This window comes from Dicentrarchus labrax, unplaced genomic scaffold, assembly GCF_905237075.1.
Source record: "Dicentrarchus labrax unplaced genomic scaffold, dlabrax2021, whole genome shotgun sequence".
Taxonomy (NCBI): domain Eukaryota; kingdom Metazoa; phylum Chordata; class Actinopteri; family Moronidae; genus Dicentrarchus; species Dicentrarchus labrax.
Window position 1 is genome coordinate 25,011,268 of NW_026136711.1, and position 16,168 is coordinate 25,027,435.

The 16,168-nt window shown below is 41.2% G+C and overlaps 1 protein-coding gene across 15 annotated transcripts in view; it reads left to right on the top strand.

The window, feature by feature from the left end:
* The window catches only part of LOC127371610 (R3H domain-containing protein 2), a 61,205-nt gene that overhangs the window by 10,207 nt on the left and 34,830 nt on the right, over positions 1-16,168 (top strand). The window lies entirely within an intron of this gene.

Sequence of the window (16,168 nt, forward strand, 5' to 3'; positions counted from 1 at the left end):
ATGCTCAGTTGAGACTGACATAGGTGTCAGTAAGACGCTTGTAAAGCCAATAGATCACCTTTTCAAACTGAAATCAATGAGTAAATGAGTTGAGAGAAGGATGGAGAACAAACTGTACTAAAACAAGTCTAGGAGTGGTTGTTTGTGCCGTAATTAGAAGGTTGTGATGATGGATGAAGAGAGAGAGAGAGAGAGAGAGAGAGAGTGAGAGAGAGAGAAAAAAACGTGAAGAAGGTGGGGACAGATAATTGCTATCCTTAGGCAGGCGGAGGTATTGGGAGTGGTTGGCTTTTACAGGTAAACAGATGGCATAGCGCAGGGAGACGCTGACCTGCCACCGCTGTCAGGTCGGCTACGTGATCTAGCGACACGCTGCCGTGTGCAGTTTCTCTAATTAATACTACCTCCTAATCTGTACTAGTGCTGCAGTGTTGCCAATGCCATACACACTCACTCTGTCACACATGAAATGGGTGCGTAGAGAGCAAAGCCTATAATGAATTTAACAATGGCAGCAAATTTCAAATACAGAGAGTCAAAACTTTCTTAATTTCTTAATTTAACATTCATAGTGTATGTCCTGAGAAGCATTTTCGTTTGCGGAAGCTGAATAATCCTAGTAAAGGAAAGAATCCTTTTATGAGGACGCATGGACTCAAACCTCTCACATAACAGCTGAGGCTCACTGCCTACCTGAGCAGTGTGGACAGTGCAGAGTGTTTTTGTTGTTATGCTGCCAGCCCTCCTTCTACATTGAGTGTACCTTTTTGATAAATTCATTACAATAAAAGCCTTGTTAAATTAATGCACATGCAGGCAGTGTGGCCCAGCCGTAAGCTTTTTTTGTTCCAAACATGTCAAGTAAGAGGTTGGCAACTGGGCAAGAATCTGCACAGCTGTATTCAAATATAGCCAAATTTTAGCCCTACTTAATTGAGCTTGCACATCTGTCAAATGGTCTACAGTATGCTTGTCATTTTGTGCATTTTGTGTCCATAGCCAGCAGCAGGCCTGTCATCATCCCCCTATTTTTCTATTTTAGCACAGCATCGTCATGGTTGGAAATTCGCAATCACCCAGTGCCTTGTGTAATGGTAATGCAAAAAAGGACAGAGGCCATATTTTGTCTGTCTGTCTGTGCTGTGCTCACTTTTATGGTTGCTGCTCTTTGTGCTTTTAATGCCATCTGTGTTGATGGGTACAAGAGATCTCATCTAGTGTGTGATAGAGAGATCTTGTTTGGGGTGTGTGTTTGCTTTGCAGACCCTGACCCTTGTGGGCCTGTGGGATTTTGAAATGGGTCTATATTTAGCTGGCTAGGTGCATGGGGAACGAAGGAGGGAGGAGAAACACTGAAGAGCAGTTGAAGGGTGATGCTTGGTTAGTAGCCTGAGCTCAGTATTGGTTGGCTGGATGGATGTATGAATGACTGGCATGTTGCCTTCCTGCTGGCTATTCTGAAGTGCACAAGCCACATTGTGAGAGACCACACTTTCTGCTGGCCCAACAGAGACGTTCTGGCAGTTTGACTGGCTGGATGCCTGACTTCTGGGTTAGGCAGGCTGGCTGGCTGGCAGCACTCAATTCTCCATCACTGTTTCGGTATGGCAGCCCAGCCAGCCAGCCAGCCAGCTGTCATTAAGTGTGGCTGTGGCAAATGGAGGTGTTTGTGCAGATCATAGAGGACATTGGTCACCATCTGGACACATCCAGCTGTTGGCCAGTGCATTATTTAACGTTTACTCAGGTTATAGCAAAGATCATCTTTTTCGTCATGTAGATTGAAGTTTCACTCAGTGCTATTTTCAGTCTGAACATCCCCTAAGACACTATGTAAAAAAAACAAAAAACAAAGGGGGCTGTGTTGGTGTCCACAGGCACTAGTAAAGAGAAGACATATGATCTAAGAAGTCCAGTTTGAGTAAAATATCCCTCAGTTTAAGTAATGGGTGAGGTTTCACTGCTTTGTGGCACAGGTTAGGCCAGGTGCAACTTTTTGCCATACAACCTCATGTCAAAGGTCTTGCAATACGCTGTCAATAGCAAGTGTGATGAGCTAGATTAGGAGGGGGGCTGGGTACTTTGCCACCATTTTTTACCATCAGATTATAAAAAGTTTTATTGATAGTTTTGAGGGCTCTTATTTCATCATCAATAAAGAAGCTGCACTTGGATTATGTCAGAGCAGATGGAAAAGGCATCACGGATTATGTTGCTTCCCCTTTCTCCATTTCTGTTCTGATGCTTGAGCTAAATATTGTATGCAGGGAAACCCCTGGTTGTGTGTAATTGCATCCACTGATCCAGCCCACTAAAGATCAGTCTGTTCCTCAAGTGCTGCTGTCTTGCAATCTCTTTTTCCTTTTTAGTTGTTGCCAGTAGTTCATCCATCACACTTGACTATGCCACAGCATGTGTGTCAATCATGGCAATTGATTTAGCCTATATTGATCTACTGTCTACAGTATTGAAGAGTGGGCAATTCACAACAGTGTTCTAGTGGAGCTAATCATTTTGTTAATAGAGCTCTGAAATTTACCTTTGTGCCACAACAGCATGCTTATGAGTTGTACGTTTTTTTAATAGAATTTTGATAAGGACAGATATTATGATGAGCTTTCCTCATACTCTCATTTTTCTTGTAGATGTTGTCGGTGTTTGTCATGTTCACTTAGCTGTTTAAGCAAAAAAAAGGATTGCGTTTTTCCGAAAGGAAGAAACTAGCCCTCCAGGTTTTTATAAGTCCAGGTCATTAAGTTCCTATAGGAGAACATACCTAGCTGTCGGGCTATTTAATGGACCAATGTGTAGAAATTAGTTGTGTTTTTATTTACCTTTTATAGAAGGAGCTATTTTTATCTAGAGAGGGAGAGGGTCCTCCATGTCCGCCATGTTGAACCACCATGTTTCTACAGTAGCTCAGATTGGACAAACCAAACATCGGCTGTAGGTTGGGCCTTTCACGTCCTTCGTGATGTTTTACGGCCACCGTAGTTTCTCCTACACGCTTGGAAGATGAGAGGCTTCCAGTTGGTTGCAATCTGCAACTTCACCGCTGTGCCACTAAATCCTACACAGTGGTTCTTCATGGAATACACCTGATCTTTAATTTCATGGCCATATTTAGAAAAATTGGGAGGAAGCTGCTTTCGTTAAATTGTGATCCACCACAATTTAACGTAGCCTAATAATAAACATACCCAAATCCTTATGAGACTAATTATTTGGATGCCTCCTAAACTATTTAGGGAAATATTTCTTAGTGCCTTTTTCAGATGAAGGATCAGTTTGACAAAAAGTTTCAGTCCTTACATGAGGGCTACAGGACTGTGGAAGAGGGATTAAGGCACAAGCAACTAAAGATAGGAACAGGATGTGGGAGCTGAGTGACATGATTTTGCCTAGAATGCGAAGCCGCTTGGAACATGGGATTTCTTTCTTGCTCCAAGATACTGATCCAAACCATGAGCATCTTTTATTCAGATAGGTGGCAAAGTACAATTTATAAAATAAACAAAACTTTATCTTTGGGAAATGGACCACTGTCTTGCAGCCAGAGTGACGTGTTCCCTCACTGTTGAATGTTGCTTTAACAACTTCTGTGCCATGTGTAACTGATCGGACATTAGGGCTGCAGCTATCAATTCATCAGTAATCAAGTATTCTAGCAACTATTACATCAAGTAGTCAAGTAATCACATAAGAAATACTTTTGCTTTATTAAAGCAATAGTAGCTATAGAGCAATAGTAAATATGCAGTAGAGAAAATAAGACAGGTCTTTTAAATTGTTTCCAGTGTTACTCTGTGATGCAGTATGTTTAGTAGAGGAGAATTTTCAAAGTGGGGTATTAGTACTTTTTTACTAAAGGATCTGATCCTTCCTCCACCTCTGGTTAGTGCACCAACAGCCTAACTGCTGTGTGTTACCGGCTGAGCCTTCCCCTGTAAAAAAGGTGGGCTTATGGGTGACCTGTGCTGGTTTGTTGTGGGAGTCTTTCCCAGTGTGTGAGGAGTAGTAATGTTTCTTTAGTCAGCCATAAAGTATAAAGATAAGTTCAGATTGCAGTATTATAGTTACTAAAGGGCTTTGTGTTGTGTTTGCTGCCATAGAAATTAAATAAAAAGTTTATGTTCATGTAACATTACTGCGGTGTCTTCTCGTACTCTATTATTTATAGACTGTGGACAGCTAGTTAGCAGCTACGAATCAGGACTACAAATAAAAGACATTTAAAATAGCCTAAACCAGAGGTAAAATGTTTGGAACTGCAGAGCTAGAAGCTGCATGATATCAGATGATTGATTGCATTCTTTAATAAATAAATAGACAAGAGTGAATATTAGCTATACAGTTCCTGTCTCAGCCTGGTTGTTTTTAAATTCAGAATTGGATTAGAATTTAATATTTTGAATATAACTAGATCTTGTTTCTAGAGCAGCAACTATAATGTTTACAACAGCAAAGTCACTATAATAACTCAAGAATTAACTCACTGTAAAACAAATGTAAAATGTCAATAAAATAAATAATATTCCTTAGACATCAAAATCATTCATCTTGTCTTGTGTCCTCCTCTGATCTTAGACTGTCCCTGCAGTTAACGCTGGTAGGGGGGAGGGTCTGGTTTGTCTTAGCCAGCAGCTCAGTTTAAAACTTAAAAAGATTTTAAGATTCCTGACGAGCTAAGCTAAAAAGACGACATACAGACAACTCTTATTTTGGTAACAATTTGCTAGTAGTCGTGCTAGCATGCTGTGCTTGTGGCGAACAAAGCAGATATCGCTTCCCTACATGTTTACATGTTTACTCTTGTTCAACACTGTATTGATAAAGTGTTTTTCTGTCAATGGTTTCATTACACTTCCAGTAAAGAGCATAGCTGTCATCAACTCAAATGTTCGAGTTAACTTCACTTTGTTCATTTAAGTGTCTCCACATGGACCATCTGATCAGACGAGACTCATTAGTTGGATGCCTCCAAAACTAAGGAAATATTTCTTAGTGACTTAAGTGTCTCCACACGGACTCTCTGATCAGCTCTGTGTGTGTGTGTGTGTGTGTGTGTGTGTGTGTGTGTGTGTGTTTTTTTTTTTTGTGTGTGTGTGTGTGTGTGTGTGTGTGTGTGTGCGTGTGCGTGTGCTCAACCCCAAAAGAGAACAGATAGAGGGGCTGCGTCTCCATAATAAATACTCCCATCTTTAGCTCCAGGGCCCGCTTCCCCCTTCCCTACATAAAATAAAATCTCATTCTCTCATCTCGTTTCAGGCAGTCTTTTGTGATGTGTTCATCACGCATGTTCATATCGTGAAGACGATGAAAATACGACTTATCGGTCAGCCCTACTAGGCTAGTTTGTTTGACACAGTGCAGAGTTTGTTTTGCGTTTGTTTCTCCAAAGCGTGTACTAATAATAATAATCTTTGCAAAACACAGTGCGCTCTATGGCTGTATATGGATTAAATAAAGGATGATTTTTAGTAATCGAGTTACTCAAGGAATTGTTTCAGCCGTATATGACATACTGTTTTCAAATGTGCCAGGAACTCCTGTTGCTCTTCTTATCCTCCTCCAGACTCATTTTCCTCCTTTCACTTTATTCGAGATATCATACAATTTAGGATAGTGGCAAATTTTCTGTACAGGTTGAATCAGTTGTCGCTAGCTTTCTAATTAGTCTTGATGCCTTTTTAATGTTTGTTTGTGTTGTATTGTGCAGGAAGACAAGATTTACCATATTTGCAATGGAGCATAAAGGAGCGGGATTTGTCTTTGTGTGAGCAAACAGGAGGCTGGAAATTATTGCGAAATGCTTTGAGGGGGAGCAGAAATTGCTGCTGCTCCACTTTGCTCTCAAGCGGGATAGTAGAGAAAATAATAGATATCGGGTGAGAGAGACACAGCCAGAAAGAGTCAGTAACAGTTGGTGGCATACAGTGGGTTTTGCCTGTACTACACCTGGGACCAAGTCATTGGCCTTACAAATGTGTGACCTGGAGTAAGCTACCTAACGGGGTGATAAAATATGCATCTTAAGCTAGAGGCACTGCCTTTCAGAGACCACCAGCTAAACAGAGAGACATTTGGAAACTGAGACAACTTGAGACATCCAAAGTGCAGAGGAGGGATAGTGCCAATAAAGTTGTGTGGTGGCTCTAGCTTGATTTATGCCCCTGCAGTCATTGGTGGTCCCTCCCTCAGGGCTGGAGTCATTCCAGGGAAGCCCATTGGTGGAGCTGGCTACTTATCCTCTACTCTGTCCTCATTAATATATATTAACCATGGAGACTAGTCAATGACAGTAAAGAATCATTGAAATATGTGTTATTAGTCTGTTCATACACATGGTATTTCACTTGCTGCACAGAGCCGTTGATTAAAGTCTACAGAAACATTATGTGGTGTTTAGTGTGCTGAGTTGAAATGGAGTGGAAACGGTGCCCAACCAGCTCTAACTGGTGCTGTGCTGGTCATGTTTTGGAGTGCAAACACTTGAAAATAAAACAGAAAAGATTGGCAGTTGCCTACCTGGATCAGATACAGATCAATCAAAGTTTCTGCAGTTTGTCTATTACTTTCTCCTTGTAGACATGAGTAATCAGTATGGATGTAAGAAATTACAGAAAAATATCCAAGTATTTTGTTTTGTGTTATTGTATCAATTTTTGTGTTTAAATATCCAACATAGACCTAGATAGCAGTGTTTTAATCCATTGATGTGAAGATGTATCGAACTTGGATTGTTTTTTGGCACTGGCTGAATTGGTTTGATACTATAGCGATGTAGAGGCATGCAAGAAAAACACGTCTTTTACTGCTAGCTGCTTATCTGCACAGATAAGTAAATTCATTCTGTGCTGCTTTTTAGCTTTATTCCTTTCCCAGGTTTTTGAACAGCTTCCTCATTTTAAGTGACTTATTGTACTTCATATGTAATGTAGTTTTCTTTTGTCAAAATGTATTTAATAAAATGGGTATAAAAAAAGGTAGCGTTCAAGAATCCGTATCAAAGTCAAGGTATCGGTATATGCTCAAATTATAAGACTGATGTCCTGTGGTTTACTCCCCCATATCAGCTAAATGTAAATTTAATTGAGTCGGTAGGCAACTAGGTACTTAAAAATAATGCCCTTTGATGCATGTTGACTTCACCTAAGGGTAGTTTCTTTCTATCTGCTGAAGCCTACTTCCTTATTCTGGAAGTCTGGTCTCGTGTCTGTGGGCTCAAGCTGTTTAGTTCAAGGTTCAGCTCCACCAGAACTGATAGTTCACTTCTCTCATCAGGACGAAGTGGAACAGAGCCGTTTGCAGTCAGACAGTGTGTGTGAGGGGAGTCAATGGCAATCTGCACATTTAAATAACTGTGTGCGAATGACTCACATTCTGATCACTATGTAAGCCCCCTAAGTCTGTGGTTGTGTACATCTGCAAGCCTTGTTTGGTTGCATGTGTGTATGTTTGTTGTGTCTGTGCGATAGAGCAGTGTTGTTTGGGCTATAAGTAACCCATGAGGCTGCTGTGTGTTGTGTGCACATGTGCTGTTTTATTCGTGTTTATCCAGTGATAAATACACCGGGCCTTGTAATTGGGGAAAGGAGGGGGGTCGTGAGAGCGAAAGGGAGAGAAAAATATGGGGGTGTTGAGGGATATGGCTGCTTTTCTCTTGGTGACAGAGCCTGTTGCCATGGAGCTGGTCCTCCCATTGGTGGAAGTCTGGTCCAATTGCTTAACAGCACAGATTGTTTCATCATTGAAGTTTTTCCTCTCTTCCTGTCTCACTAGCCACCCCTTGCTCCTCCATCTTTCTCTTTTCTCTTTTTTTCTGCTATCTCTCTCACACTCTCCACCACTGCTCCCCCCACCCCTCCTCACAGTAAAAGAAGCTGATAAATTACATAAGGTTTATAATGAGTGCAGGAGCTGCCACCCAGTTTCATTTTGACACAGTTATTCATGTAACATCAGCTGCTCAAGTTGAACCGGCAGAATCTTTCTCAAAATCTCCTCACCCTACTTGAGAAGACACAATAACCCCACAATCCCACATCCTGTCATTTATGTATTTATTAGAAAGCTATGAAATGTTATTATTTTGAATCACGTTTCTGTCTGGTCAGATGGTTTAAAGATTAAGTTGAATTGTGTCTGTCCAACACCTTAGTCGTGCAGATATTTGATTGATGCTCTCTTGGTTTGTGGTCAGTCAGATTTTTCAGCACAAAGCATTGGGACTGCCTCAACTCTGAAGCAAAACGTTTGTTGAATTTTTACAAAACATGAAACGTTGTTTTGTTTGTTGTTACAGAGCACTATCTTATATGAACATTTTCCCATTTCAGCAGTTCAGTCCTCCTAAGGTTAACAAGAATTTAGAGTTTACACTACGATTGAATTGGGTGCTTTTCTTTTAACCTTTTTAAAAGATTTATTATTATAAACCTTTGCTTAAATTCAATAGAGAATTTATATATTAAGGGTCATGTGCTATTTAAAGTGCTATGCCCATATCCATTTGGCAAGGGGAAGCTGTGGATTGTGCTCTGGTGATGTTATTAACACGGTCCCTAAGGGCTTCCACCTGATAGACACACTGATGAGAAGATTTCTTCAAGGCCCAGCAGTCGCCTAGTATCGGACATTACATTGGCCATTGATGGGACCAAAATAGAACTGCATTAAGGAGCAGGGATTTCCTGGTTATTTAGATGCTTAGATTAAACATTGCCAAAGGTGTCGATTTTTATGTCCTTGATAATGTCATGTTGTACGAATTTCATCGTCTAGTGCAGCGATGCAGCTACAGCGAAATATTTCTTATTTAAATTAATCTCTCTTCAGTCCGAACAAAGTTTCCCACAACAGATTGTAACCTTTAATTTGGTATCAGTCAGTATTTCTTTCATCTCTGGCATCAGAAAAATGTATTTCCTTGTCTTCAGCATCACCAATGGGGTTTTCTTGATTGTGAGTCATTTTTTTCTCTTCAGTTGTTCCTCTGAAGCGTTTTCTTTTGCTGTAGTTGTTCACACGTCAGATTTTGTCACATGTTGTAATGCAGTCTTGTCATTTGTTGATGCAGCTTGAGCCCTTTCCTGCCATTTTATCAACCAGTTTAGTTAGCTCACATGATGTATGTAAAGCATTTATCTAGATATTCATTATTTCATGCACACAGTTGGTATGAAAGTGTATTGAAAATGCATGGAGAGACTGTTGGGCAGATTATTGTTGGAAGAGGGGTGTGTGTGTGTGTGTGTGTGTGTGTGTGTCTGTGTCTGTGTCTGTGTGTCTGTCTGTGTGTTTTTTTTTTTTTTTTTTACCTCTTTTGCTCCAGTCACACATTGAGGAGGAAACTAGGCTGACCAGATATGAGAAGATTAATCTCTATAGTGCCTTTTGAATTGGCTCTTTCACAGTGTTTCCTAGTTTATTAAACTGATTTGTTAACAAGAGACGATGATTGAGATAATACATTTATTACAGTGAACAAAAACTCCAACCAGTTATTTCCTTGTGTTTGTTTTATTTCTTTCTCTTTGTCCCTGATATCCTGTGGGATAAAGTTGAGAATGCACTGTTATGCCCTACCCCAACATCCTGTTGTAACAAGAATTGCATCATATTAAAGAAAAAAAGCCATTTCGACATGTTAATGGAAAAAACATCTCTAGATCTGATCATGTGATACACGATGAAGGAAGGGGGAATTTTGAAATAAAGGTTTTATGGTTAGAGAAAAAAATATTGTAACAATTAATAGTGATTTTTATTTTTTTATATTTGCCGTGCTTCATTATTATCTGCATTAATTAATGTGATTATTTCATAATTATTTACCTTTTATTTGGACCCACAGTAGGCCATATTTGTCTCCCTCACCCACATTCCAGCACTCTTGCCTTCGTCAATAATGCATACAAGATCCGGATCCCCTCTCTCTCCACTGCCATTCATTCATTATGCAGAAGAGAGACTGTCATTCACCTGTTCAACATCTCTTTCTCTCCATCACCCACTTTGTTGTTGTGTGTTTATCTTTCAGTCAAATCTTTTTCTCTTCATACTGTTCCCCCACATGCAGCAGAGAACTATACATAGGTTATAACTAGTGAAAGCAATGGAGAGAGGGAGACTTGGAGAGAGCTGCAGAAAGGTAGGTAGGTAACTAGGGAGGGAGGGGAGGGAAGAGGGGAGAGAATGAGTCATAGCTCGTCCCACAGGACTGAGTGGGCTGGCAGAGTGGAGGAGGATGGCGTCAGCAGCAGGCCTGACAATTTAAGAAGACACATTAAAAGACGAAGAAAAAGAGAGAGACAGAGAGCGAAGACTTACTAGTGGGTGGATGGAGAGAGAGAGAGAGAGAGAGAGAGAGAGAGAGATATTGATGGAGGGGTTGACGTGAAGGGGGCGGAAGGCAGGAAGGGGTATCCTCATAGCACTGAGAGAGAAAGAGAGAGGGGGTGGCAAGGAGAAGGACAGAGAGAGACATAGATGGAAAAAGAGCAACCCTGTCTTCCGCTGCGTTTGACCATTCATGTCCCCCTCATCTGTGTTTTGTTTCTTGTCTGTTAGGGATGTTTTTTTCTCCATATCTTTGTTGCGATTGTCATTAAGTTTCCTGGCTCTATCTTTCTGAGACATGCAGTCACCATAATTGCTTTTAAATGGCTCATGGAAGAAAGTGTGTGTGTGTGTGTGTGTGTGTGTGGGGCTAGTGATGTATGTATCCATATATTTTTACTGAGTGAGGCACAGACTCTGTTTTAGTGCGACTGTCCCTCGTCCCCTCCCTGTGTGAGATTGTGCAACCGACGCAAAGGGGAATCCTCTCTGACATAGACAAACACTGGTACACACACAGCGAGCGCTGCTGATATATAATATGTGCAGGCACTGAGCTTGCACAAACTCTGCCATTACTACACACACATCAGCCCTCCACTCTGTGAAGACATAACCTTGCTGCCTTTTGCGAGATGGGTTCTCTCTGACGTCAAATGGGCGAGGTGCGTGGCTGAATACAGAGGAGCTGAATTGGGTCGAACTGCCTGTGTATGTCTCTCCCACTGCTGTCTGTGGGTTTGTACGTGCTTGCTCACTCCTGTTTGCAGCATTCTGCGCTTCCATTCACCTTCATCTTTCATTCAGCCTCTGCAGAGAAAATGGAGAGGGATGTCTGCTACGCATGCTTCTCCATTATGAAATTTGAAGTAATGCAATGAATGAAACTGTAGCAGCTCTCAATCATTACCCACACAAAACTGTAGGAACACACAGTGCTCATTCTCTGTTCAGTTGCACTCTGGCTGTCATTAATGAGAAATATCCACAGTAGGGCAGAACAGATAGCCATTGTGGATGCATCTGTCTATCTGTACTGTCTGTGTACTGTGTGTACTGTATGCACTGCATGTACTCATGAATACGCAGTGCAATGTGCTACTGTCAAAATCATTCAGTCCTGTTTAAATCTGTTGTTTTTTGATATTGATATGATTATATTTCATCAACAATTACAATTTAATCTTAATGATGATTTATCTTCAAAATGTTACAGAATGAAAATAGAAGCCCATTATAAGTTCCCTGAATCCTCGGATGCGTTTGGAATATTTGCTGCCATTTTTATTAACTGCGAATTAGTTATTAATCAACGATTAAGATTGTTGTCATTTACCTTTCTTTGGGTCCACTAATTAATTAACTTTGTTTCAGCTCAGCAGTGTGGGTTCCCTTTTTTAGCCAAATGTGCAGTTTTTAAAATTACATCTTGTCAAATTGCTCTTTGCTAAGAGCTGGTGTTAAACTGTGACTTTTGGCTGCACATGCACAATGTCATGTCAATTAACCTATTCGTTATCTGATAAATTAAATTAGTTAAAAGACTTATTACTATTGATATAGACAAACTCTTCACTCCTACCAGCTACCATGGAGTAGAATTCCTCTCAATTCTTTGGCTTGCCTCACTGCTAACTATTGCTGAGACCCTGACCCAGCTTGACCTGGAGTAGCTAAATTTGACGGTGAGCTCATTCTTTTAGTTTGCCTAGCTTACTGTCTGAAGTACTGATCTACATTCTGTGTGTCTAAACACAAACACATACGCACAGTGTCGAACAGACAGATAGCTCTTTCACTCACACACACACTCAGGGCTCCCTCCCATTGGCATTCTTTGGTGTGGTAACCTGACACAGTGGGCAGGGCAGTTTATGACCTGTGTGTCTCAGCTGGTTGCCTGTCATCAGGAGGGCCTGTGTAAGAGGCTGCAAGGCCGCTAATGTGTGTGAAGTGGGTCAGGGTGCCCTGCACTGCATTATGACAGGATGAGAATTATGGCAATTTCTTGTGGGTGGTGTATGTCTGTCTGCCTGCATGGCCCATTTATCTGTGTAGATGTCATTGAGTTTGTGAAACAGTTTCCCCTGTCATTTTGTAGGAAGCCATCTTTTTTTGAAGTGTGAAATTGTCACTGTGTTTACAAATTTAACAAAAGTCAATTTCAAACTGATAAATGTCCTCAGTAAACAGTTTGCTGGTTTAGCCAGAGCTAAGCAAATGGATAATTTACTGTTTCATCTATAAAGGAAAACATATAAGGACAGATTGATAGTGACAGCTGCAACTGTGATGTTGCCTCATAGTTAAAAGAAAGTGTGGAATATTTTTTTAAAGCTGTAATGGAGGTAATATCATTTGATATTCTCTGAGCTCTGAGATTATTCAGGGTGTCCTGCAGGCGAGGTTGACCTATAGAGAATTTTGAGTGTGAAGAAGGATGTATGCTGATATGTCTAATTGCTGAATGAGTCAATTAATCATTGCTACCACAAAAAATAACTCATGAATTGATACCAGCTTGAAAAATAGCACAGGTACTAGCCCTGGTTTAAGCTTTTTGTAAAAATGGTCAGGAACAAGAAGACATCTGTCATTGATTTTGACCTGGATAAGATAAGATAAGAAAATATATTAAATGGTTTATCAATATGTAAATGCCTGATCAAAGCATCCCTATCATACAGTATAACGGCCTGTTGATGTGGTTTTATGAGGCCAGCGTGATGTGGACAACCTCTTTTGCTATGATGTAACTGGCCAGAGTCCTGTGTGAATCAGCTGCTCTGCTGCATGGCATAGAGATGCCAACATCAGGCCAACAGACACACTGACTGAACTGGGACACAACAGTCAGAGATTAGTGCTGCTGTTGCTGGTATTGTAGATGTCGAGTCTGCAGTGCGTAGCCTGTATTATGACATATTAGTACTAGTCACAGTAGCAGTAATAGTAGTAAGAGCTAGTAGATTCTTAACCTTGCGAGGCAGCTGAACTCGCAAAATCACAAGATCACGTGAGAATCCATCTGGCCAGGCTTTAAGCTATGTGCTTGAATCCGAACCACAGTGGTTCAGACCAGTCAGCGCCCTTTGAGGAACTACTGGCAGCTATGGCATGAGCTACGGGCATGGTTTAACACTAGGTGTGTGAAGACATTTTTGAGAGTGACTGCTGTTTTCAGTCTTCTCTTGACTTACTTCGGTAAGAGTTTGACTGTATTATATGGCTTGTTGATCTAATTGAGCATAGCGTTAGTTCAGGCAGGCCACGAAGTCAGGCTCAGCTCTGTTACAGCTATATCATATGATCACAGCTAGTCATAAACATACATCAGCTGATGGATCAGCTGATTCCTCTAAGCTTCCTATTGGAAACCATACACAGTCAGCTGACAGCTCACTTGATTCCTTCAAGCATCCAATTGGCGAATATCATTCATGGCGCCTTATTTAAGCTGCTTTAGCCTGCCTATCTCTGCTGCTTCCTCTACAAGCCTTTTTGCAACCCACCTCCACCCCAGCTCCTCCTTTTTATGTTGTTTCTAATTAATCAATGTCATTTTCTGATTGCCATTGGTGCTTGCTCTGTTCTGTACCCTGGGGGGGTATCTGCTGCCTCTCTCCTTGTCTTAAACTTTTCCATGTATGCACATGGAAGGGCAGGGAGGTGTGCTCTCCCTGCCTTAAGGTTTTCCACGTAGGCACGTGGAAGGACAAGGAGGTCCCAGAACAGAGCCATACCGCCAAATGTAATATTTCGCTTTGGAATAAAAGATACTTTGACAAAAGTCGTCCTGACTGAAATTGGTTTAAGTTCCCCTTTCCAAACTGTTTCCAATGACGGCAAAAGTAGCTAACCACTAAGAAGCTATAAGGCTCTGTAAATCACTGAAGGACATCAGAGGGAAGCCCAGAAAATACTTTTGCTATAAAAGATGATCCAGTGTTTCGGAAATCGGTGAATAACGTTGTAAAAGTTGTGTTTTTTTACAGTAATCACCAAAGCCCTGTCCCAGGAAACACTCCAGGTCCGGCGGTGTCATTTTTTGTCATAATTCCTGTCTCACTTGTCAACAGTATTTTCATTTCAGCCCCATATTGCTATTGTCCAAGCTAAGTTCCTGAAGCTGTCACGCCATTGAAAGCACACCGGTAAAAGGACAGAGCAGTGTGTTGACAAGGGCTCCTGCAGCCTCTCAGCAGGCTTTCACAGAGTTGGCCAATCAGAAGACAGTGGGCTTCTAGGGAGGGGTGCTTGGAGAGATGGCTTGTTTCAGAGGATAAACTGAGTGGCTGCATGAAGGGCCAGTATAAGAAAAATACAAATGTTATTGAATACTGAAAGCTACTAGTGGAGTCTCAGACTAAGAATAAAGAGCTGGAAATGAGCATAATAGGTCCACTTTAACCAATGTCATGTTTTTATTGTAAGGAGTGATACATAGCCCTATCTTTAGAGTTTCCTGGGGTAATAATTTATATGAATTTGTTTTCACAGACCATATTGCAAGAAACCGATCAGAATTGCTCAATGTGAACATGTAGTAAATTTAATGTAACGTGTTAAAGGGCATGTATAGTTGTGTTTTAAGGTGCGATAGCTGTTTGTCTAATAATGGTAGGTAAAAAGGCAACTGCACACCTTTTTGGAAGCTTCCCTACTCATCTTAGAGTATCAGTTCAGCAGACCTAATTTTGCTTTTCACTGTTTGATATCCCATGGCCTGCATGATTCCACATTGTTATTTGTGTTGAGGTAGGGCATAACAGTCAAGATTACCTATAAAAATAAATTGGAACACCAGCAGTAGCATTTCCTGCTCTCTTTTTCTTTTCATCCTGCCTTGTTCTCTCTGCTTCTGTCTGTCGATCCATCTCAGTCTGTGCACACTGCAATCCACATATTTATTTTTAATATCATTCTTCTCTCTGCCCTTCTCACTGGTACTCGCTCAACACAAATGGCAGCAGTTGAGAATGACGTTGCCATCTCCTTGGCAACCCTGTGGGTTGGTTTCTGTGTGTGTGTGTTGAGGAAAGCAGGGTGGTGGGGGGGTGTTGAGGAGAGAGCTAAGAGATCATAAGAGAGGAATGGGTGGCGGAGGAGAGAATGGGTAAAGCTGGTTTATTCATTGATTCAAAATTTGTCCTGCAGCCCCTCTGGCTATTACGCTAGGATAGTTCGCTCAGCCATGAGACTGAGACTTGAGATGAATGATTATCTTTGCTTTCTAATTCAAAACCATTCAGTCTTTTTGGGCAAGAGTACTGTGTGTGTGTGTGTGTGTGTGTGTGTGTGTGTGTGTGTGTAAAAGGAGAAGATTATTTCCAAGAGACTGTGTCAAGCAGTTGTATCTACCGACAGTAAATAGTGTGGCTGTATTCTGTGCTGCTGTATGGAAGGCTTGCATAAGCAGAGTGGGGCATGTGGGTGTCCTGGTCAGTGATGTGGTATAATGCTGCTGGTGCTGCTGCTGATGACGCCTTTGCTGTTGCATTGCCTGGGTTTTCCCCACACTGGGATTCCCTGCCTCGTTTGTTCACTCATCTTATCTGTCCTGCAGCACAGCACAGCATAGAAGTATGAGCAGGGACATGCATGAATTGCACCTATCCATACTGCCTGCGTACAATCTGACTATCATCCTTTTGATGCCTGAATTTGTGCTTGCTTACGCTTCATTTCACTATTACATCGATGCATCCATGTATGCATAATATGGGATTTAATGCATACTTTTTAAAAATCTTTCTTTCAACAAGCACACCAGAGATAGCAGAGGATATTGGCTTGTAGGACAAATGGATTGTTATTCGTCTTTGTT